Source organism: Ranitomeya variabilis, chromosome 1 (genome assembly GCF_051348905.1).
Source record: "Ranitomeya variabilis isolate aRanVar5 chromosome 1, aRanVar5.hap1, whole genome shotgun sequence".
In the NCBI taxonomy this organism is placed as follows: Eukaryota; Metazoa; Chordata; class Amphibia; order Anura; family Dendrobatidae; genus Ranitomeya; species Ranitomeya variabilis.
In genome coordinates, this window is record NC_135232.1 from 23,015,525 (window position 1) to 23,042,103 (window position 26,579).

The 26,579-nt window shown below is 44.1% G+C and overlaps 1 protein-coding gene across 1 annotated transcript in view; it reads right to left on the minus strand.

Annotated features, from left to right (window-relative positions):
* LOC143803137 (uncharacterized) overlaps positions 1 to 26,579 on the minus strand; it is an 87,943-nt gene that overhangs the window by 35,852 nt on the left and 25,512 nt on the right. The window lies entirely within an intron of this gene.

The following is a 26,579-nucleotide window of genomic DNA, read 5'->3' on the forward strand; positions in this document are numbered from 1 at the left end:
TTCAACAAATGTATAGATGTTTTAGGACATTCCAATGATGTTCTTTATTTTAATTGTTGGTATTTTCTGCACCCCATAGGGGGTGTTCTTGTACTCCCCTTTCTAGAATCTTCTCAGGTTATCTCTGTTACCAGGCAGATCTGGTGAGATGTGACTGGATTGGTGGAGAGCAGTTTGAGCAGAAAGTCTGCTTATAAAGCTCATCTCATGGTCCAGGCAGCTGTTCCTCTTGTGAAGAAGAAGCCAAAGCATCTCTCCCATCCGGTCTAATTTAGTAGTTCTTCTGTTATGTTGTGGTTTTTATTAGTGGGTTGTCATCCAGCTAACGCTGAATGGACTAGGACATTTATTTTGGTAATTTAATATTTAAAAATAAATGAAGGTTTATAATGGTTGGTTTTATATATTCGAGTCTAATTTTGTTATGGTACTGGTGTAGCACTGTTGGAATCCAGTGGTCGGAGGAGCATGAGCCAGGATCAACAAGCAGTATTAGACGTCTGTTATGACCCCAATGGCAGAGGGTCTCAGAAATATTTACTAAGTCTGCAAACACAAAAACCAGCTCATAGGGCAGTGGTAACTGGGCTGACCATATATCTAATCCTAGCACCACAAATAACAGCAGCCGGGGAACGTGCCTACGTTGATTATAGACGTCTCGCGCCAGCCGGAGAACTAACTAGCCCTAGAAGGGAAAAGAAAGACCTTTCTTGCCTCCAGAGAAAAGACCCCAAAAGTTGGATACAAGCCCCCAACAAATAATAACGGTGAGGTAAGAGGAAAAGACAAACGTAAGAATGAGCTAGGTATTTAGCAAAGAGAGGCCCACTAGCTAATAGCAGAATATAGTAAGATAACTTATATGGTCAGCAAAAAACCCTATCAAAAATATCCACGCTGGAAATTCAAGAACCCCCGAACCGTCTAACGGCCCGGGGGGAGAACACCAGCCCCCTAGAGCTTCCAGCAAGGTCAGGAATCACATTTAGTACAAGCTGGACAAAAATGAGAGCAAGCAAATAACCAAAAAAACAAAGAAGCAGGACTTAGCTTAATTTTGCACGAACCAGGACCAACAGATAGGAGCAAACAGAAAGGATCTGATTACAACGATTCCAGGCACTGGACTAAGGATCCAGAAGGTTTATATAGCAACACCCCTGGACTAACGACCCAGGTGGGTGCAAACTGAGGGAAGAAAATCCCAGAGTCATATCACTAGTAACCACAAGAGGGAGCCAAAAAGTCTAATTCACAACAGACATCCTTGCAGATAGCAAAGGAGTTGTAGGAAGAAATCTGTAGTTAAATGAGAACAGTCTGGACAAGAAAGTTCAGTAGATGGAGACTGTAAATAGACTAACAGCTAGTCGCAGTACTCGAGCAATGAGTGAGGGATTCATGTGGCTTTCAGTAGGCCAGACGGGAAACAAGATTGATTCCACACGTTCAAAATCTGCCATCTTAGTAAAGGGCAATTGCAGAACACAACAGTATCATCCAGTGGTAAGGGGTGAAATTGCAGCACTGACTGCCGGCCGGAAAGTAAAAGCAGAGCACAGCGGTGACGTCACCGCTGTGCTCTGCTTTCATTTTACGGCCGGCACTCAGTCAGTGCGGGAAGCAGACGGCTAGGGACCTGACGGACACCGGAATGTGAGTATGTACGGTTTGGTTTTTTTTACATTTACGATGGTAACCAGGGTAAACATTGGGTTACTAAGCGCGGCCCTGCGCTTAGTAACCCGATGTTTACCCTGGTTACCCGGGGACTTCGGCATTGGTGGTCGCTGGAGAGCTGTCTGTGTGACAGCTCCCCAGCGACCACACAACGACTTACCAACGATCACGGCCAGGTCGTATCGCTGGTCGTGATCGTTGGTAAATCGTTTTGTGTAACCGTACCCTAAGACCCTCATGTTTGGTTTTGTAAACCTGTTGGACACCTCCTGCAGAGGCTCAATTGGCAGTTTAGTTAACTATATAATTACCAGGTTTAGAACCAGGTAGTGACTAGTTCTCCCAGTAACATCAGATCGTTAAGATTACAGCGATACCAAATATATATATATATATATATATATAGTAGTTTGTTATCGGTTTCACAGCTTTTGTACAAAAGTCTTAGCTACTTATCGGTAATGGGATTTTTCGGAACCCATGACAGCACCACGAGAGAGGGGATCCGTCCACCAAGCACAGGAAACCTACAGGCTAAAAAGGGCGGTACCTCTCCCTCGCATCAGTTGGATTACAGAGCATGAGAAGACTTCTAAATGGTTATTACAATAAAAACAATATAAAACAATCAACACCTCACAACAAACTAAAGGTGTAGAAAAACAATACTAGCAAAATTAATGCACACCCACACGTGACTTTATCGCAAACTCATAACAGAACCACAAGGGACTTACAGAGAAAAATAATAATCTAAGGAGGGACCACAGCCTAGATCACCCTTCGCCAAAAGGTGAGGTTGAAAAATGAACCCATATTCAATCTATAATGCCTATACAAGATAGAAGGAGAGGAGCAGGTTGCTGCCTTAAAAATCTCTTCTATTGAGAAATCGAGTTTCTCCGCCCAGGAGGTTGCCACGGCCCGAGTAGAATGAGCCTTTAACCCCTTTACCCCTGAAGTTGGTTTGTACATTAATGATCGGGCCAATTTTTACAATTCTGACCACTGTCCCTTTATGAGGTAATAACTCTGGAACGCTTCAATGGATATTGGTGATTCTGAGAATGTTTTATTCGTGACATATTGTACTTCACGTTGGTGGTAAAATTTCCTCGATATAACTTGCGTTTGTGTGAAAAAAATGGACATTTGGTGAAAATTTAGCAATTTTTAAACTTTGAATTTTTATGCCCTTAAATCACAGAAATATGTCACACAAAAGAGTTCATAAATAACATTTCTCACGTCTACTTTACATCAGCAAAAAAAATTTTCTTCGTTAGGAAGTTATAAGGGTTAAAACTTGACCAGTGATTTCTCATTTTTACAACAAAATTTACAAAACCAGGGAAGTAGTGACGTTTTGGAATGCAGACTTTGATGGAATGGTCTGCATGCGTCGTGTCACGTTTGCAAAGCCCCTGATGTGCCTTAACAACAGAAAAACCCCACAAGTTACCCCATTTTGGAAACTAGACCACTTAAAGAGAACCTGTCACCCCCCCAGGCGTTTGTAACTAAAAGAGCCACCTTGTGCAGCACTAATGCTGCATTCTGAGAAGGTGGCTCTTTTAGTTCTTGTTCCTGCCACTGCTGAAAGAATTGTTTATCAAATTTTTCCCTCATTCCTTGAAATCGTCAGGGGTCAGGTCTTTCCCCCCTAACACAGACGCACCACAGCCGTCAGTTACTTCCTCATGTTTACAGGGCGCCGCCTCCTCAGCGTTATTGAATTTTCCTGGCACCTGTGCTGTGATCTTAGGCCTTGGGCATGCGCAGTTAGCGCTGCCCGTCCACTGACATCACTTGATGTCTTTCCTATTGCGCCTGCGTGGACGCGCGACCCGAAATCTTGCCCTTAAGTCTCTTCTGCTTTATTCACACTGCAGGGCTGGGAATCTTGGGCATGCGCAGTACTTCTCTGCGGCTCTCCCTCATCTCTCTCCGCCTCTTTCCTACTGTGCAGCCTCATAGGAATATGACGATATCTGACAATTCCTATGACGCTGCACAGTAGGAAAGAGGCGGAGGCATTAGCATGTTTATCTATTATGACATGTAAAACATTATACTTTGCGCACTTATGCTGACATAGCTGCATGTGTCTCACTGTTTACTCTTTCTGGATAAAACTTGAAGCACTGTCACTTTAGTTGTATTCACATGTTTTACTACTAGACTCTACTATGCTGTAGCTGTGTGCTTGCACGTGATTTTTTGCTGCACCTGATTCCTTGTTTTCTCTAGCTCTGTCAATTTTAATATTGTCTTTTTTGGTGCCTTCTATATATTTGGTTTAATAAAATTACTTTGCTTCTACCTTTTTAGGTGGAGTATTTTACTCCATTCTTGCATGTTTGTAGCATGATGCATGCCTACATGCTTTATACCTATACTGTACTATCGTGGGGTAAAAAAAAATATATATACAGTACAGACCAAAAGTTTGGACACAGTTTCTCATGTAAAGATTTTCCTGTATTTTCATGAATATGAAAATTGTAAATTCACACTGAAGGCATCAAAACTATGAATTAACACATGTGGAATTATATACTTAACAAAAAAGTGTGAAACAACTGAAAATATGTCTTATATTCTAGGTTCTTCAAAGTAGCCACCATTTTCTTTGATGACTGCTTTGTACACTCTTGGCATTATCTTGATAAGCTTCAAGAGGTAGTCACCGGGAATGGTCTTCCAACAATCTTGAAGGAGTTCCCAGAGATGCTTAGCACTTGTTGGCCCTTTTGCCTTCAAGCTGCGGTCCAGCTCTCCCCAAACCATCCCGATTGGGTTCAGGTCTGGTGACTGTGGAGGCCAGGTCATCTGGCGTAGCACCCCATCACTCTCCTTCTTGGTCAAATAGCCCTTACACAGCCTGGAGGTGTGTTTGGGGTCATTGTCCTGTTGAAAAATAAATGATGGTCCAACTAAACGCAAACCGGATGGAATAGCATGCCGCTGCAAGATGCTGTGGTAGCCATGCTGGTTCAGTATGCCTTCAATTTTGAATAAATCCCCAACAATATCACCAGCAAAGCACCCCCACACCATCACACCTCCTCCTCCATGCTTCACGGTGGGAACCAGGCATGTAGAGTCCATCCGTTCACCTTTTCTGCGTCGCACAAACGCAGGTTGGTTGGAACCAAAGATCTCAAATTTGGACTGATCAGACCAAAGCACAGATTTCCACTGGTCTAATGTCCATCCCTTGTGTTCTTTAGCCCAAACAAGTCTCTTCTGCTCGTTGCCTGTCCTTAGCAGTGGTTTCCTAGCAGCTATTTTACCATGAAGGCCTGCTGCCCAAAGTCTCCTCTTAACAGTTGTTGTAGAGATGTGTCTGCTGCTAGAACTCTGTGTGGCATTGACCTGGTCTCTAAACTGAGCTGCTGTTAACCTGCAATTTCTGAGGCTGGTGACTCGGATAAACTTATCATCAGAAGCAGAAGTGACTCTTGGTCTTCCTTTCCTGGGGCGGTCCTCATGTGAGCCAGTTTCTTTGTAGCGCTTGATGGTTTTTGCAACTGCACTTGGGGACACTTTCAAAGTTTTCCCAATTTTTCGGTCTGACTGACCTTCATTTCTTAAAGTAATGATGGCCACTCGTTTTTCTTTACTTAGCTGTTTTTTTTTTTATATAATACAAATTCTAACAGTCTATTCAGTAGGACTATCAGCTGTGTATCCAACAGACTTCTGCTCAACACAACTGATGGTCCCAACCCCATTTATAAGGCAAGAAATCCCACTTATTAAACCTGACAGGGCATACCTGTGAAGTGAAAACCATTTCCTTTGACTACCTCTTGAAGCTCATCAAGAGAATGCCAAGAGTGTGCAAAGCAGTCATCAAAGCAAAAGGTGGCTACTTTGAAGAACCTAGAATATAAAACATACTTTCAGTTGTTTCACACTTTTTTGTTAAGTATATAATTCCACATGTGTTAATTCATAGTTTTGATGCCTTCAGTGTGAATGTACAATTTTCATAGTCATGAAAATACAGAAAAATCTTTAAATGAGAAGGCGTGTCCAAACTTTTGCTCTGTACTGAATATTTCTACTTTTTTTAAAACTTTTTTACTTATTCCCAATATGGCATTTTTGCTTTTTGCAGTCTGATCACAGTTATAAGGAATACCAATGCAGGAGCATTGCTATACCTTGTAACCTGTCAGTGCTGCAGATACAAATTAGTTAGCTAGATCATACGCGGTGGATGATCTAACTTGAGAGTGCCTGGTGACCCGCTGGGCCGCTATCAGGGCATTACTGTCCTTACTGGTGTACTGGGCCCGATGAACAGAGGGGGCCTGGTGCAGGCCCCCTCTGTTCTGCTCACCGGGCCTATGTGGCAGCATGCTGCCGCTCAGTAACTGGCCGTGCATCCTCTGATGCACGATCAGTTAAAATCTATTGTCATGCAGGAGAATCCTCCTGCACGGTAACAGTTAACAGCCTCCAGCCAATCACAGGCAGGCAGCGGACATCAGCACGCAAGTCGCCGACATATGACGTCACTGTCAAACGCCGGAACGACGCTGCGTGCTTCAGCCGAATCGGAGATGAGGACAGCGCTGGAGTTCCGCCAGGTAAGGAAATTTTTTTTTTGTAAAGCTATGGTATGCGGCATACTATACTACTATGAGGGGAGGAAGGAAAAGGGGATGCATTATACTGTGGGGTGCGTTATATCCCTATGAGGCTGTTGCATTATACTAAGGGGTGCATTATACCCATATGAAGCTGCTGCATCATACTATGGAGTGAATTATATCCCGATGAGGTTGCTGCATTATACTATGGGGTGCATTATACTATGGGGTGCATTATACCCATATGAAGCTGCTGCATTAAACTATGGAGTGCATTATATTCCTATGAGGCTGCTGCATTATACTATGGGGTGCATTATACCCATATGAAGCTGCTGCATCATACTATGGAGTGAATTATATCCCTATGAGGCTGCTGCATTATACTATGGGGTGCATTATATCCCTATGAGACTGCTGCATTAAACGGTGGGATGCATTATATCCGTGAGGCTGCTACATTATACTGTGGGGTGCATTGTATCCCTATGAGGCTGCTGCATTATACTATGGGGTGCAATATATCCCTATGAGGCTGCTGCATTATACTGTGGGGTACATTATATCATTATAAGGCTGCTGCATTATACTGTGGGGTGCATTATATCCCTATGAGGCTGCTGCATTATACTGTGGGGTGCATTATATACTTATGAGGCTGCTGCATTATACTGTGGGGAGCATTATACTATGGAGTGCATTATACCCCTATGAGGCTGCTGCATTACACTGTGTGGTGCATTATACTGTGGGGTGCATTATATCCCTATGAGGCTGCTGCATTATATTGTGGGGTGCATTATACTGTTGGGAGCATTATACTATGGGGTGCATTATACCCCTGTGAGGCTGCTGCATTACACTGTGCGGTGCATTATACTGTGGGGTGCATTATATCCCTGAGGCTGCTGCATTATAATATGAGGTGCATTTTATCCCTATGAGGCTGCTGCATTATACTATAGGGCATTGGGATGCATTATATCCCTAGGAGGCTGCTGCATTATACTATGGGGCACTGGGGTTCATTATATCCCTGGGAGGTTGCTGCATTTTACTATGGGGTGTATTATATCCCTATGAGGCTGCTGCATTGTACTATGGGGTGCATTATATCTATACGAGGCTGTTGCATTATACTATGGGGCATTGGGGTGCATTATATCCCTATGAAGCTGATGCATTATACTATGGGGTACATTATATCCCTATGAGGCTTTTGCATTATATTATGAGGTGCATTATATCCCTATGAGGCGGCTGCATAATACTATGGGGGGTATTATAGCCCTATGAGGCTGCTGCATTATACTGTGGGGTGCATTATATCCCTACGAAGCTGCTGAATTGTACTGTGGGGTGCATTATATCCCTATGAGGCTGCTGCATTATACTATGGGGTGCATTATATCCCTATGAGACTGCTGCATTAAACGGTGGGATGCATTATATCCCTGAGGCTGCTACATTATACTGTGGGGTGCATTGTATCCCTATGAGGCTGCTGCATTATACTATGGGGTGCATTATATCCTTATGAGGCTGCTGTATTATACTGTGGGGAGCATTATACTATGGGGTGCATTATACCCCTATGAGGCTGCTGCATTACTGTGCGGTGCATTATACTGTGGCATGCATTATATCCCTATGAGGCTTTTGCATTATATTATGAGGTGCATTATATCCCTATGAGGCGGCTGCATAATACTATGGGGGGTATTATAGCCCTATGAGGCTGCTGCATTATACTGTGGGGTGCATTATATCCCTACGAAGCTGCTGAATTGTACTATGGGGTGCATTATATCCCTATGAGGCTGCTGCATTATACTATGGGGTGCATTATATCCATATGAGGCTGTTGCATTATACTATGGGGCATTGGGGTACATTATATCCCTGTGAGGCTGCTGCATTATACTATGAGGTACATTATATCCCTATGAGGCTGCTGCATTATATTATGGGGTGCATTATATCCCTAAGAGGCTGCTGCATTATACTATGAGGTGCATTATATCCATATGAGGATGCTGCATTATACTATGGGGTGCATTATATCCCTATGAAGATGCTGCATTATACTATGGGGTGCATTATATCCCTATGAGGCTGCTGCATTATACTATGGGGTGCATTATATCCATATGAGGCTGCTGCGTTATACTATAGGGCATTGGGGTGCATTATACTATGTGGTACATTATATCCCTATGAGGCTGCTGCATTATACTATGAGGCATTGGGGTGCATTATATCCCTATGAGGCTGCTGCATTATACTATGGGGTGCATTATATCCCTATGAGGCCGCTGCATTATACTGTGGTGTGCATTATATCCCTGTGAGGCTGCTGCATTATAGTATGGGGTGCATTATATCCCTACGAGGCTGCTGCATTATACTGTGGGGTGCATTATATCCATATGAGGCTTCTGCATTATACTATGGGTCATTGGAGTGCATTATATCCATATGAGGCTGCTGCATTATACTATAAGGTGTATTAAATCCCTAAGAGGCTGCTGCATTATACTATGGGGTGCATTATATCCCATTGAGGCTTTTGCATTATACTATGGGGTACATTATATCCCTACGAGGCTGCTGCATTATACTGTGGGGTGCATTATATCCATATGAGGCTTCTGCATTATACTATGGGTCATTGGAGTGCATTATATCCATATGAGGCTGCTGCATTATACTATGGGGTGCATTATATCCCTATGAGGCCGCTGCATTATACTATGGGGTGCATTATATCCCATTGAGGCTTTTGCATTATACTATGGGGTACATTATATCCCTATGAGCATGCTGCATTATACTATGGGGTGCATTATATCCCTGAGGTTGCTGCATTATACTGTGGGGTACATTATATCCCTATGAGGCTGCTGCATTATACTATGGGGCATTGGCGTGCATTATATCCATATGAGGCTGCTGCATTATACTATGGGGTGCATTATATCCCTATGGGGTGCTGCATTATACTATGGGGTACATTATATCCCTATGAGGCTGTGGCATTACAGTATGGGGTGCATTATATCCCTGAGGCTGCTGCATTATACTATGGGTCATTGTGGTGCATTATATCCCTATGAGGCTGCTGCGTTATACTATGGGATGCATTATATCCCTATGGGGCTGCTGCATTATACTATGGGGCTGCTGCATTTTTACTATGGGTGCATTATACTGCTAGGGGATGCATTATACTGCTATGGGGGTGCACTATACACTTTTGGGGGTGCATTACAGTACTATAGGGTGCATTATACTGCTATGGGGGTGCTGTTGTGAACTCCGTTTTCAGGCTCCCTCTTGTGGTCACAGATGGTATTGTGTGACTTTGGTTTTTTGGCTCCCCCTGGTGGTTTGGTTTATTATCCTGCGGGTCTGGCTGGATCAGCTGCCTCGTTATTCACCAGGGAGGCTCCTATTTAGCTCTGCTTCACTTCCACTTGTTGCCGGCTGTCAATGTATTCAGTGCTATTCTGATTACTCCTGATTATCTCGTTTTCTGCCTCTTCAGGATAAGCTAAGTTCTGTTTGAATATATTTTGCTCATCTGCCTGCAATATGATTTCTGTGTATGATGAGTCTAGTCCAGCTTGCTAATATGTGATTTATTTTTGCTGGTAAGCTCTGGGGTACGGAGTTGCTTCCCCCGCACCGTTAGTTGGACGACTGGGTGACTTTTTTGCCATTGGCCGAGTTTGCCCTTAATAATCGGGCTAGTTCTGCTACTTTGGTTTCGCCTTTTTTTTTGTAATTCAGGGTTTCATCCTCGCTTTTCCTCGGGTCAGGTGGAGCCTTCTGACTGTCCTGGAGTGGATGTTGTGGTGGATAGGTTGCATCAGATTTGGAATCATGTGGTGGACAATTTGAAGCTGTCACAAGAGAAGGCTCAGCGCTTTGCCAACCGCCGTCGCTGTGTGGGTCCCCGACTTCGCGTTGGGGATTTGGTGTGGTTGTCTTCTCGCTTTGTTCCTATGAAGGTCTCCTCTCCTAAGTTTAAGCCTCGGTTTATCGGTCCTTATAAGATTTTGGAAGTCCTTAACCCTGTGTCATTTCGTTTGGACCTCCCGGCATCGTTTGCTATTCATAATGTATTCCATCGGTCGTTGTTGCGGAGGTATGTGGTGCCTGTGGTTCCTTCGGTTGAGCCTCCTGCCCCTGTGCTGGTTGAGGGAGAATTGGAATACGTGGTGGAGAAGTTCTTGGATTCTCGTATTTCTAGACGGAGGCATCAGTATTTGGTTAAGTGGAAAGGCTATGGTCAGGAGGATAATTCCTGGGTTGTCGCCTCTGATGTTCATGCGGCCGATTTGGTTCGTGCCTTCCATGTGGCTCACCCTGATCGCCCTGGGGGTTTTGATGAGGGTTCGGTGACCCCTCCTCAAGGGGGGGGTACTGTTGTGAACTCCGTTTTCAGGCTCCCTCTTGTGGTCACAGATGGTATTGTGTGACTTTGGTTTTTTGGCTCCCCCTGGTGGTTTGGTTTATTATCCTGCGGGTCTGGCTGGATCAGCTGCCTCGTTATTCACCAGGGAGGCTCCTATTTAGCTCTGCTTCACTTCCACTTGTTGCCGGCTGTCAATGTATTCAGTGCTATTCTGATTACTCCTGATTATCTCGTTTTCTGCCTCTTCAGGATAAGCTAAGTTCTGTTTGAATATTTTTTGCTCATCTGCCTGCAATATGATTTCTGTGTATGATGAGTCTAGTCCAGCTTGCTAACATGTGATTTCTTTTTGCTGGTAAGCTCTGGGGTACGGAGTTGCTTCCCCCGCACCGTTAGTTGGTGCGGGGGCTCGAGCAATCTCTGCGTGGATATTTTGAATAGGGTTTTTTATTGACCGCACAGTTCCCTTCCTATTTTCTGCTATCTAGTATTAGCGGGCCTCATTTGCTAAATCTGATTTCATCTCTGCGTTTGTGCTTTCCCCTTAACTCACAGTTAATATTTGTGGGGGGCTATTCTATATCTTTGGGGTCATTCCACTGAGGCAAGAGAGGACTTTCTTTCCCTCCAGGAATAGTCAGTTTCTCAGGCCGTGAAGAGACGTCTAGGATTTTTAGGTAACGTTCCACGGCTGCCTATAGTTGTGTGCGGATAGGATCAGGTTGCGGTCAATCTAGTTACCACTTCCCCAGAGCTAGTAGTCTGTTCAGTTACTTAGCTAGTCCGACCTGCGATCCTTGCCACTAGGATCATAACAGGGTGCATTATATTATATATGACTGTGGGGTACATTATACTATTATGGATGACTGGGGGCAATATGGAGAGACATGGGGGGAAGTATGGAGAGACATGAGTCAGAATAGGAGGACATGTGGGGTCCAGAATGTGGGATATTATTACTGTAGGGGCTAATTAAAGGATATTATTTTTGAGGATACTGTTTTCAGTGTTGGGGAGGAGATGTCCTGTTACTGTGCAGGGAGACACGATCACTTATTTTCTACCTCTGGTGTAGTGTGGAGGTTGATGAAAAATTAGGGAATATGCTCTAGATAACGTGTTATTTTCAACAGAGACAAGTCCTAGCTGGAAGAAGTGATGGCAGTGTGCGCTGGATGAAGATGAAAAGTAAAGACAAATTACTTCAACTAGAGATGTCAGTCACTGGTGAGTCAGTGTGTTACCTGTACACTCACACTATACACTCTATACTATATACAGAGCTCCTATCTATAATGTCACTGGTGATCACTGTATTAGCTGTACACTATACACTATATACAGAGCTCCTGTGTATAATGTCATTGGTGATCACTGTATTACCTGTACACTGACACTATATACAGAGCTCCTATATATATAATGTCACTGGTGATCCCTGTATTACCTGCACACTATACACTATATACAGAGCTCCTGTGTATAATGTCACCGGTGATCACTGTATTACCTGTACACGAACACTATGCGAAGTACAGATCTCCTGTGTATAATGGCACTTATGTGTTATGGACCTGGTGGTTAGGAGCACCTGGAATGACCTGATGGTTAAACTAGAAGACAGGACAAGCTCTGGGAAGTGGGATCTCTGCTGACCGCAAACCCTAATCCTATCACACACACTAGAAATAGCCGTGGAGCGTACCTAACTCTCCCTAGACGCCTCTTCACAGCCTAAGAGCTAACTACCCCTAAAGATAGGAAATAAAGCCTTACCTTGCCTCAGAGAAATTCCCCAAAGGAAAATGCAGCCCCCCACAAATATTGACTGAGTTAAGAGGAAAGTCACAAACACAGGAATGAAACAGGTTTTAGCAAAGGAGGCCAGTCTTCACTAAATAGACAGAGGATAGGAAAGGGATCTATGCGGTCAGCACAAAAAACTACAAAAAAACACGCAGAGTGTGCAAAAAGACCCCCGCACCGACTCACGGTGTGGAGGTGCCACTCTGCACCCCAGAGCTTCCAGTGGTATGATCCCAGTGGCAGAGGATCACAGAAATACCAGCTAAGTAACTGAACATAGAACAAGCTTAGGGAGGTGGTAACCAAACTGACCGCAAACCTGATCCCACCCAAACACACCAAAGGCAGCCGGTGAACGCGCCCAAAATCCCGGACGCCCCGACGCACCCCGAGAAACTAACCACCCCCAGAGAGAGAAAGCAAGACCTCACTTGCCTCAAGAGAAATAACCCCAAAGATATAGGAAGCCCCCAACAAATAATAACGGTGAGGTAAGGGGAAAACACATACGTAGAAATGAAAAGAGATTCAGCAAATGAGGCCCGCTAATACTGGATAGCAGAAGACAGATAGTGAACTGTGCGGTCAGCAGAAAACCCTACAAAATATCCACGCTGAGAATTCAAGAACTAACGGTGTGGGGGGAGAAACTCAGCCCCCTAGAGCTACCAACAAGCAAGGAGATCACATATGAGCAAGCTGGACAAGAAACATATTGAACACTGATGATCAAAAATGAACAAACGGAAACTTAGCTTCTCTTGAAGAGACTGGTAGCAAGGTAGTCAGAAGGAATCAGAATAGCACTGAATACATTGACAGCAGGCATGAACTGAGAGTCCAAGTGAGCTTAAATAGAAAACCAGCCCACAGATAACGAGACAGCTAATGCCAGTCACAAACCTGCAGAAAGACAGCACTCACACAGTACCACTTGTGACCATAAGAGGGAGCCCAGAAATAGAGTTCACAACAGTACCCCCCCCCTTGAGGAGGGGTCACCGAACCCTCATCAAGACCCCCAGGGCGATCAGGATGAGCCGCATGGAAGGCACGAACCAAATCGGCCGCATGAACATCAGAGGCAACAACCCAGGAATTATCCTCCTGACCATAGCCCTTCCACTTAACTAAATACTGAAGCCTCCGTCAGGAAATACGAGAATCCAAGATCTTCTCCACCACGTACTCCAATTCGCCCTCAACCAGCACCGGAGCAGGAGGCTCAACAGAAGGAACCACAGGCACCACATACCTCCGCAACAAAGACCTATGGAACACATTATGAATGGCAAACGATTCTGGGAGATCCAAACGAAAAGACACCGGGTTAAGGATTTCCAAAATCTTATAAGGACCGATGAAGCGAGGCTTGAATTTAGGAGAGGAGACCTTCATAGGAACATACCGAGAAGACAGCCATACCAAATCCCCAACACGAAGTCGGGGACCAACACCGCGACGGCGGTTGGCAAAGCGCTGAGCCTTCTCCTGTGACAACTTCAAATTGTCCACCACATGGTTCCAAATCTGCTGCAACCTATCCACCACAGAATCCACCCCCGGACAGTCAGAAGGCTCAACCTGACCCGAGGAAAAACGAGGATGAAAACCAGAATTGCAGAAAAAAGGCGAAATCAAAGTAGCAGAACTAGCCCGATTATTAAGGGCAAACTCGGCCAATGGCAAAAAAGTCACCCAATCATCCTGATCAGCAGAAACAAAACATCTTAAATAAGTTTCCAACGTCTGATTAGTTCGCTCGGTTTGGCCATTCGTCTGAGGGTGGAAGGCCGACGAAAAAGACAAATCAATGCCCATCTTAGCACAAAAAATCCGCCAAAATCTGGACACAAACTGGGATCCTCTGTCAGACACAATATTTTCAGGGATGCCGTGCAAGCGAACCACATTCTGAAAAAATAAAGGAACCAAATCGGAGGAGGAAGGCAACTTAGGCAAGGGCACCAAATGAACCATTTTGGAAAAACGATCACACACTACCCAGATGACAGACATTCTCTGAGATACTGGAAGATCTGGAATAAAATCCATGGAAATGTGCGTCCAAGGCCTCTTCGGGACAGGCAAAGGCAAAAGCAAACCGCTGGCACGAGAACAGCAAGGCTTAGCCCGAGCACAAATCCCACAGGACTGCACAAAGGAACGCACATCCCGCGACAAGGAAGGCCACCAGAAGGACCTAGCCACCAAATCTCTGGTACCAAAAATCCCAGGATGACCTGCCAACACCGAAGAATGAACCTCGGAAATAACTCTGCTGGTCCATCTATCTGGGACAAACAGTCTCTCTGGTGGGCAACGGTCAGGTCTATCAGCCTGAAATTTCTGCAGCACTCGTCGCAAATCCGGGGAAATGGCAGACAAAATCACTCCCTCTTTGAGGATACCAGCCGGCTCTGAAACTCCCGGAGAGTCAGGCACAAAACTCCTAGAAAGGGCATCAGCCTTCACGTTCTTTGAACCAGGCAGGTACGAGACCACGAAATCGAAACTGGAGAAAAACAACGACCAACGAGCCTGTCTAGGATTCAGGCGCTTGGCAGACTCGAGATAAATCAGATTTTTGTGATCAGTAGTGTTGAGCGATACCGTCCGATACTTGAAAGTATCGGTATCGGAAAGTATCGGCCGATACCGGCAAAGTATCGGATCTAATCCGATACCGATACCCGATACCAATACAAGTCAATGGGACTCAAGTATCGGACGGTATCCCTGATGGTTCCCAGGGTCTGAAGGAGAGGAAACTCTCCTTCAGGCCCTGGGAACCATATTAATGTGTAAAATAAAGAATTAAAATAAAAAATATTGCTATACTCACCTCACCGAGGGAACCGGCAGCGTTGTTTGCTTAAAATGCGCGCTTTTCCAGCCTCCCGTGACGTCACGGCTTGTGATTGGTCGCGTCGCCCATGTGGCCGCGACGCAACCAATCACAGCAAGCCGTGACGTAATTTCAGGTCCTTCAGGATTTTAAAATTACGTTCTGGCTTGTGATTGGTCGCGTCGCGGTCACATGGGCGACGCGACCAATCACAAGCCGTGACGTCACGGGAGGCTGGACACGCGCGCATTTCAAAATGCGCGCGTCTCCTGCCTCCCGTGACGTCACGGCTTGTGATTGGTCGCGTCGCCCATGTGACCGCGACGCGACCAATCACAAAGCCGGGACGTAATTTTAAAATACTGAATGCCTAGAAGGACCTGAAAATTACGTCACGGCTTGCTGTGATTGGTCGCGTCGCGGCCACATGGGCGGCACGCGACCAATCAGAAGCCGTGACGTCACGGAAGGAAGGAAAAGCGCGCATTTTAAGCAAACAACGCTGCCGGTTCCCTCGGTGAGGTCCAGGCTGCGTCGGAGAGGTGAGTATAGCAATATTTTTTATTTTAATGAATAAGGAGAAAGTAAAAGCGCACTCACCGGTTTTGAACAATCTGAGCGGTTTATTCACATGTAATCATGCGGTGCAGGGAGGGTTTGTGAATACAAAAGCGGATGACAGCTGTTTCGTGCTAGGTGTGCACTTCAACAGATCCAATGGCGAGTGAAAGGGAGAGGGAACCTTTTAACTGAATAGCCTTTAGGTCCCACCCATTGTTCACTTCGTCATAATGGACAATTAGCCACTATCCAGAGAAAAAAATGTGAAACAGTGAAACAAATTTAAAAAGAGTAAAAACATTAACGGGTGATGAATAATAACATTTAGGAGGAAATATACTATACTACAGTAACGAAAAAGCAGGAATTCTCTACAAAAAAACCGACATGTCAACTCTGTCGTTGAACCCTATTGGTCCGGATGCATTCGTTCTTAATATTCACTTTGCTTCATTGCGCAAAAGCATGCGATTTAAATTACCGCCATCTCGCGGCAGGACAGTTTTCTCTATCCCTGCAAAACGGAGCATTTTTATATCACCCCCATGTTGTTCATTCATGTGCCTTATCAAGCGGGGGACTCCTTTGCCTGTGCGCAATGAATTTAGGTGTTCCCTGAACCGGACAAACATTGGGCGAATTGTTTTCCCAATATAGAAGAAACCACAAGGGCAATATAAAATATAAACCACATGGGTTGTTCTACATGAGATAAAGTCACATACTGTATGCGTTATTGGACCAATTTTCAAAGTAGTTCCTGTTTGGTGTTGGTTACAGTAATTACAATGCCACAACGGAAATTTCCTTTGGGTGCGGTATTTTGGAGCCAATTATTGTGAGATGAAGTTACCCGGTTTCGAACTATTAAATCCCCTATATTTTTACCGCGGCGGCAGGCAAAGAGGGGGCCCTTCTCCGTCATTTCATTCAACGCTGGATCCTGGCAAACAATTTGCCAGTTTTTACGGATTGCTGACCTAATTTGTGCGTCCATAGGGCCATACTTAAAGCAAAAAACAAATTTTTTGTCATTTTTAGATGTTTTTTCTTTTTTATTGTGTGTTTTTGCTCGTTCCAGCGCTGAGTTCAAAACGGATTGGGGATACCCTCTATCCCTAAACCTTCCGTATAATTCTTGGGATTGTTTTTGAAAACTCGCATCATTGCTATTTATTCTCTTCACTCGGAGGAACTGGCTATAAGGCAAAGCTTTTTTCACATACATTGGATGGACACTGTTGAAATGCAGTAGGGAATTACAAGAGGAAGGTTTACGATATACTTCTGTGTGTAAATTACCATCAACTACCCTTAGACTAACATCCAAAAATGTCAAATTTGTACCTCCAAATAGATGGGTGAACTGCATGTTCATGGTGTTGGAAAGCGCCAGGTACTCCACAAACCGTGTGAAAGAAGCCTGGTCGCCGTCCCACACCATGAACATGTCGTCCACGAAGCGCACATAAAATTTTATGTGTTTGAGGTACGGATTTTTCACAGAGTATATGTACCTCTCTTCAAATACAGACAGGAAGAGGTTTGCCAGGGTACAAGAGACTGGTGTACCCATGGCAGTACCCTCCACCTGTCTGTACCAGGTATTGTCGAATTGAAACGTGTTGTTTTTCAAGATAAAGGTTAAACCTTCTTTTATGAATGAGATAGTATTCGGGTCTGTAGGAGTGCTTTTCAAAATTTCTTGGATTGCCTCCACACCCGCATCTTGTGGGATACGGGTGTAGAGGCTTTCCACATCTATTGATGCTAAGGAGAAACCCTCTTGCCAGTCAAAATCGCGTAGGGTCTTTAGAAAATGCTTAGTGTCCCTTATATACGCCGGTGTATCACATAATAAGGGACGCAGAAGCCAGTCCATGTAGGCAGATAAGGGTTCTGTGATTGAACCCACCCCAGAAACAATAGGACGGCCTGGGGGTTCTTCTAGAGATTTGTGGATTTTAGGTAAATGGTACCAATGCGGTTTCCTCGGAAATTCCGGAAAAAGTTTTTCCGCTTGGGTTTTAGACAAGGTACCATTTTCCACAAAAACTCTCAGGAGAGAACGTAGTGAGTTCTGAATTTTAAAGGTGGGGTCCCCTTTTAATATTTCATAGGTTTTTCTATCTGAAAGTTGTTTCAAAGCTTCTTTCATGTAAAGCTTTTTTTGAAGGAGAACGGTATTACCACCCTTATCTGCTCTACGTACTATAATATCCGGACATTTTTGTATGTTTTTTATGGCTTCTAACTCTGCTGGTTTTAAATTTTTGCCAATTTTGTTATATAGTATTGCTTCCACGTCTTTAACTACTTGAGCCTCAAAGGCATCAATTAAGTTTCCTGGGGACACCGGAGGGACATACGTGGATTTAACCCCTTTTCTAAAAGGCTTTGTTGGAAGTGTACTTGTATTTGGCAATGGGTCACTGGTTAAACTAACCAATAGCTCCGCTTCTTGTCGTACATTTTCTGAGGGATCCATTAATAATGAAAAGCCTAAAGGGCCCATTTTACAGGGTTGTTCTGCAGGAAATATTTTTTTCTCGCTCTCATTTTGGTTTTTATTATTATCACCTGTTTTCTGTGTAAACGTTTTGTATAAATGAACCTTTCTTACAGCCTTGTACAAATCTATCTTGAAATCCACTATGTCAAATTCCTCAGGGAGGCAATAATTCAAACCCTTTGACAGGGCTGATATATGTGCCTCATTCAAAGGAAAATCCGTTAAATTAACCACTAAATTCTTGTCACTCTCCGCTACTGCGGTCTCCATGAGACTTGTTTCCTTTTTCTTTCGTTGCCATTTGCGCCTTCTTTTGCCTCCACGCCGTGTCCTCCTTCTAAAGTGAAACAAGTCTCATGGAGACCGCAGTAGCGGAGAGTGACAAGAATTTAGTGGTTAATTTAACGGATTTTCCTTTGAATGAGGCACATATATCAGCCCTGTCAAAGGGTTTGAATTATTGCCTCCCTGAGGAATTTGACATAGTGGATTTCAAGATAGATTTGTACAAGGCTGTAAGAAAGGTTCATTTATACAAAACGTTTACACAGAAAACAGGTGATAATAATAAAAACCAAAATGAGAGCGAGAAAAAAATATTTCCTGCAGAACAACCCTGTAAAATGGGCCCTTTAGGCTTTTCATTATTAATGGATCCCTCAGAAAATGTACGACAAGAAGCGGAGCTATTGGTTAGTTTAACCAGTGACCCATTGCCAAATACAAGTACACTTCCAACAAAGCCTTTTAGAAAAGGGGTTAAATCCACGTATGTCCCTCCGGTGTCCCCAGGAAACTTAATTGATGCCTTTGAGGCTCAAGTAGTTAAAGACGTGGAAGTAATACTATATAACAAAATTGGCAAAAATTTAAAACCAGCAGAGTTAGAAGCCATAAAAAACATACAAAAATGTCCGGATATTATAGTACGTAGAGCAGATAAGGGTGGTAATACCGTTCTCCTTCAAAAAAAGCTTTACATGAAAGAAGCTTTGAAACAACTTTCAGATAGAAAAACCTATGAAATATTAAAAGGGGACCCCACCTTTAAAATTCAGAACTCACTACGTTCTCTCCTGAGAGTTTTTGTGGAAAATGGTACCTTGTCTAAAACCCAAGCGGAAAAACTTTTTCCGGAATTTCCGAGGAAACCGCATTGGTACCATTTACCTAAAATCCACAAATCTCTAGAAGAACCCCCAGGCCGTCCTATTGTTTCTGGGGTGGGTTCAATCACGGAACCCTTATCTGCCTACATGGACTGGCTTCTGCGTCCCTTATTATGTGATACACCGGCGTATATAAGGGACACTAAGCATTTTCTAAAGACCCTACGCGATTTTGACTGGCAAGAGGGTTTCTCCTTAGCATCAATAGATGTGGAAAGCCTCTACACCCGTATCCCACAAGATGCGGGTGTGGAGGCAATCCAAGAAATTTTGAAAAGCACTCCTACAGACCCGAATACTATCTCATTCATAAAAGAAGGTTTAACCTTTATCTTGAAAAACAACACGTTTCAATTCGACAATACCTGGTACAGACAGGTGGAGGGTACTGCCATGGGTACACCAGTCTCTTGTACCCTGGCAAACCTCTTCCTGTCTGTATTTGAAGAGAGGTACATATACTCTGTGAAAAATCCGTACCTCAAACACATAAAATTTTATGTGCGCTTCGTGGACGACATGTTCATGGTGTGGGACGGCGACCAGGCTTCTTTCACACGGTTTGTGGAGTACCTGGCGCTTTCCAACACCATGAACATGCAGTTCACCCATCTATTTGGAGGTACAAATTTGACATTTTTGGATGTTAGTCTAAGGGTAGTTGATGGTAATTTACACACAGAAGTATATCGTAAACCTTCCTCTTGTAATTCCCTACTGCATTTCAACAGTGTCCATCCAATGTATGAGAAAAAAGCTTTGCCTTATAGCCAGTTCCTCCGAGTGAAGAGAATAAATAGCAATGATGCGAGTTTTCAAAAACAATCCCAAGAATTATACGGAAGGTTTAGGGATAGAGGGTATCCCCAATCCGTTTTGAACTCAGCGCTGGAACGAGCAAAAACACACAATAAAAAAGAAAAAACATCTAAAAATGACAAAAAATTTGTTTTTTGCTTTAAGTATGGCTATATGGACGCACAAATTAGGTCAGCAATCCGTAAAAACTGGCAAATTCTTTGCCAGGATCCAGCGTTGAATGAAATGACGGAGAAGGGCCCCCTCTTTGCCTGCCGCCGCGGTAAAAATATAGGGGATTTAATAGTTCGAAACCGGGTAACTTCATCTCACAATAATTGGCTCAAAAATACCGCACCCAAAGGAAATTTCCGTTGTGGGCATTGTAATTACTGTAACCAACACCAAACAGGAACTACTTTGAAAATTGGTCCAATAACGCATACAGTATGTGACTTTATCTCATGTAGAACAACCCATGTGGTTTATATTTTATATTGCCCTTGTGGTTTCTTCTATATTGGGAAAACAATTCGCCCAATGTTTGTCCGGTTCAGGGAACACCTAAATTCATTGCGCACAGGCAAAGGAGTCCCCCGCTTGATAAGGCACATGAATGAACAACATGGGGGTGATATAAAAATGCTCCGTTTTGCAGGGATAGAGAAAACTGTCCTGCCGCGAGATGGCGGTAATTTAAATCGCATGCTTTTGCGCAATGAAGCAAAGTGGATATTAAGAACGAATGCATCCGGACCAATAGGGTTCAACGACAGAGTTGACATGTCGGTTTTTTTGTAGAGAATTCCTGCTTTTTCGTTACTGTAGTATAGTATATTTCCTCCTAAATGTTATTATTCATCACCCGTTAATGTTTATACTCTTTTTAAATTTGTTTCACTGTTTCACATTTTTTTCTCTGGATAGTGGCTAATTGTCCATTATGACGAAGTGAACAATGGGTGGGACCTAAAGGCTATTCAGTTAAAAGGTTCCCTCTCCCTTTCACTCGCCATTGGATCTGTTGAAGTGCACACCTAGCACGAAACAGCTGTCATCCGCTTTTGTATTCACAAACCCTCCCTGCACCGCATGATTACATGTGAATAAACCGCTCAGATTGTTCAAAACCGGTGAGTGCGCTTTTACTTTCTCCTTATTCATTATAGTAAATTTGTTTTTTCTAAAAGCAGCACCAAGGTGAAACTTTTGTAGCGTTTTTTTTGTTTGTTTTTTGATAAAGGGCTTAGACGGTGATATTGGTCTTACACCCTGGAGCAATAAGGGTCTGACATATAGCGGCTGTGCGATTGCATTTTTTTCTTGTTCACTGTGGATTTTTTATTTTAATTCTTTCTTTTACACATTAATGTTGTTTCGATACCGATACCCGATACCACAAAAGTATCGGATCTCGGTATCGGAATTCCGATACAGCAAATATCGGCCGATACCCGATACTTGCGGTATCGGAATGCTCAACACTAGTGATCAGTCAAGACCACCACACGATGCCTAGCTCCCTCGAGCCAATGTCGCCACTCCTCAAATGCCCACTTCATAGCCAACAACTCCCGATTACCAACATCATAATTCCGCTCGGCAGGCGAAAACTTTCTTGAAAAGAAGGCACAAGGCTTCATCACAGAGCCATCAGAGCTTCTCTGCGACAAAACAGCCCCTGCTCCAATCTCAGAAGCATCCACCTCGACCTGGAAAGGAAGAGAGATATCAGGCTGACATAAGACTGGAGCTGAAGAAAACCGACGCTTCAGCTCCCGAAAGGCTTCCACTGCCGCAGGAGACCAATTAGTCACATCAGAACCTTTCTTGGTCAAATCCGTCAAGGGTTTAACCACGCCAGAAAAATTAGCGATGAAGCGACGGTAAAAATTAGCAAAACCCAAGAACTTCTGAAGACTCTTAACAGATGTAGGCTGAGTCCAGTCATGAATAGCCTGGACCTTGACTGGGTCCATCTCAATAGTAGAAGGAGAAAAAATAAAACCCAAAAAGGAAACCTTCTGTACTCCGAAGAGACATTTTGAGCCCTTCACAAACAAAGCATTAGCACGCAGGACCTGAAACACCATCCTGACCTGCTTCACATGTGACTCCCAATCATTAGAAAAGACCAAAATGTCATCCAGATACACAATCATAAATTTATCCAGATATTCTCGGAAAATGTCATGCATAAAGGACGGAAACACAGAAGGAGCATTAGAGAGTCCAAAAGGCATCACCAAGTACTCAAAATGGCCTTCGGGCGTATTAAATGCTGTTTTCCATTCGTCCCCCTGCTTGATACGCACAAGGTTATACGCACCACGAAGATCTATCTTGGTGAACCAACTGGATCCCTTAATCCGAGCAAACAGATCAGACAATAATGGCAAAGGATACTGAAATTTGACCGTGATTTTATTTAGAAGACGATAATCTATACAAGGTCTCAGAGAACCGTCCTTCTTAGCCACAAAAAAAAATCCTGCACCAAGAGGGGAGGAGGATGGGCGAATATGTCCCTTCGCCAAAGACTCCTTTATATAACTCCGCATCGCGGCATGTTCTGGTACAGACAAATTAAAAAGTCGTCCCTTAGGGAACTTACTACCAGGAATCAAATCTATAGCACAATCACAATCCCTATGAGGAGGCAGGGCACCGGATCTGGGCTCATCAAATACATCCTGGTAGTCCGACAAAAACTCAGGGACCTCAGAAGGAGTGGAAGAAGCAATTGACACCAAAGGGACATCGCCATGAATCCTGACAACCCCAACTTGACACAGACATAGCTTTCCAATCCAAAACTGGATTATGGGCCTGCAGCCATGGCAGACCCAAAACGACAACATCATGCAAATTATGCAGCACAAGAAAGCGAATCACCTCCTGATGTACAGGAGTCATGCACATGGTCACTTGAGTCCAATACTGTGGCTTATTCTCAGCCAATGGCGTAGCATCTATTCCCCTCAGTGGAATAGGAAATTCCAAAGGCTCCAGAACAAAACCACAGTGCTTGGCAAAAGACAAATCCATCAGATTCAGGGCAGCACCTGAATCCACAAAAGCCATAACCGAGTAGGATGACAAAGAACAAATTAAAGTAACAGACAAAATGAATTTAGGCTGTATAGTACCAATGGTGACAGGTTTAGCGATTTTTTTTAAGCGCTTAGAGCATGCTGAGATAACATGAGTAGAATCACCACAGTAAAAGCACAACCCATTTTGACGTCTATGACTTTGCCGCTCAATTCTAGTCAGAATTCTGTCACATTGCATTGACTCAGGTCTCTGTTCAGAGAACACCGCCAGAGGATGCGCAGATTTGCGCTCCCGCAAACGCCGATCAATCTGAATGGTCAAAGCCATTGAATCACTCAGACTTGCAGGCGTGGGGAACCCCACCATAACATTTTTAATGGCTTCAGAAAGACCATCTCTGAAATTTGCAGCCAAGCACTGACCATTTCCGAAATTTTTGACAGTACACCTCAGCTTCATCCTGACCTTGAGAGATAGCCAGTAAAGCCTTTTCTGCCTGGTTCTCAAGATTAGGTTCCTCATAAAGCAGTCCAAGCGCCAGAAAAAACGCATCCACATTCAGCAATGCAGGATCTCCTGGCGCCAGAGAGAAAGCCCAATCTTGAGGGTCGCCGCGTAACAAAGAGATAACAATTTTAACTTGCTGAGCGGAATCACCAGAGGAACGAGGTCTCAAAGATAGAAACAATTTACAATTATTCCTAAAATTCAGAAACCTAGATCTATCTCCAGAAAACAACTCAGGAATGGGTATCTTTGGCTCAGACATAGGGCTATGAACAACAAAATCCTGAATGTTTTGCACCCTTGCAGCAAGATGATCCACACTAGAAGTCAGACTCTGAATATCCATGTCTGCAGCTGAGCTCAAAACTACCCAGAGATTAAGGGGATGAGAGAAGCTGGACAGACTGCAGCAAAAGGGAAAAAAAAAAATTAGTACTCAGGACTTCTTTTATCCCACTTCTGCGATGCATTAAATACTCTTTTGGCCTGCTGTACTGTTATGATCCCAGTGGCAGAGGATCACAGAAATACCAGCTAAGTAACTGAACATAGAACAAGCTCTAGGGAGGTGGTAACCGAACTGACCGCAAACCTGATCCCACCCAAACACACCAAAGGCAGCCGGTGAACGCGCCCAAAATCCCGGACGCCCCGACACAGCCTGAGAAACTAACCACCCCCAGAGAGAGAAAGCAAGACCTCACTTGCCTCAAGAGAAATAACCTCAAAGATATAGGAAGCCCCCAACAAATAATAACGGTAAGGTAAGGGGTAAACACATACGTAGAAATGAAAAGAGATTCAGCAAATGAGGCCCGCTAATACTGGATAGCAGAAGACAGATAGTGAACTGTGCGGTCAGCAGAAAACCCTACAAAATATCCACGCTGAGAATTCAAGAACCCCCACACCAACTAACGGTGTGGGGGAGAAACTCAGCCCCCTAGAGCAAGCAAGGAGATCACATATGAGCAAGCTGGACAAGAAACATATTGAACACTGATGATCAAAAATGAACAAACGGAAACTTAGCTTCTCTTGAAGAGACTGGTAGCAAGGTAGTCAGAAGGAATCAGAATAGCACTGAATACATTGACAGCAGGCATGAACTGAGAGTCCAAGTGAGCTTAAATAGAAAACCAGCCCACAGATAACGAGACAGCTAATGCCAGTCACAAACCTGCAGAAAGACAGCACTCACACAGTACCACTTGTGACCACAAGAGGGAGCCCAGAAATAGAGTTCACAACATTCCAGCTAGCAAGGCAATATCATGATAGCAAGCTGGACTAGAACTTAGCAAGTACTAAGAAATATATTCAGTACACAATGAACAACAAATGAACTAGCAGGGACTTAGCTTCTGCTGGAGTAGACAGGTCATCAGAAAGATCCAAGAGAGATCTGAACCAGCACTGAGACATTGACAGCTGGCATGGAGTAACGATCTGAGTGGAGTTAAATAGAGAAGCCAGCATAGCAATAAACGAGGGCAGCTGAGGAAGCAACCTCAAGAACCAGCAGTTCCACTCACAGCCACCAGAGGAAGTTCACGGACAGATCTCGCCGAAGTACCATTCATGACCACAGGAGGGAGTTCGAGAACGGAATTCACAACAGTACCCCCCCCTTGAGGAGGGGTCACCGAACCCTCACCAGAGCCCCCAGGCCGATCAGGACGAGCCAAATGAAAGGCACGAACCAAATCGGCAGCATGGACATCGGAGGCAACAACCCAGGAATTATCCTCCTGACCATAGCCCTTCCATTTGACCAGGTACTGAAGTTTCCGTCTCGAAATACGAGAATCTAAAATCTTCTCCACCACATACTCCAACTCCCCCTCGACCAGCACCGGAGCGGGAGGGTCAACAGAGGGAACCATAGGCGCCACATATCTCCGCAACAACGACCTATGGAACACATTATGGATGGCAAAAGAAGCTGGAAGGGCCAAACGAAATGACACAGGATTGAGAATTTCAGAAATCTTATAAGGACCAATGAAACGAGGCTTAAACTTAGGAGAAGAAACCTTCATAGGAACATAACGAGACGACAACCAAACCAAATCCCCAACACGAAGTTGGGGACCAACACAGCGACGGCGGTTAGCGAAACGTTGAGCCTTCTCCTGGGACAATGTCAAATTGTCCACTACGTGAGTCCAAATTTGCTGCAACCTGTCCACCACAGAATCTACACCAGGACAGTCCGAAGGCTCAACCTGCCCTGAAGAAAAACGAGGATGAAAACCAGAATTACAAAAAAAAGGCGAAACCAAAGTAGCCGAACTGGCCCGATTATTAAGGGCGAACTCAGCCAATGGCAAGAAGGTCACCCAATCATCCTGATCAGCAGAAACAAAGCATCTCAGATAGGTTTCCAAAGTCTGATTGGTTCGTTCGGTTTGGCCATTTGTCTGAGGATGGAAAGCCAAAGAAAAAGACAAATCAATGCCCATCTTAGCACAAAAGGACCGCCAAAACCTTGAAACAAACTGGGAACCTCTGTTCGACATGATGTTCTCCGGAATGCCATGCAAACGAACCACATGCTGGAAAAATAATGGAACCAAATCGGAGGAGGAAGGTAATTTAGGTAAGGGTA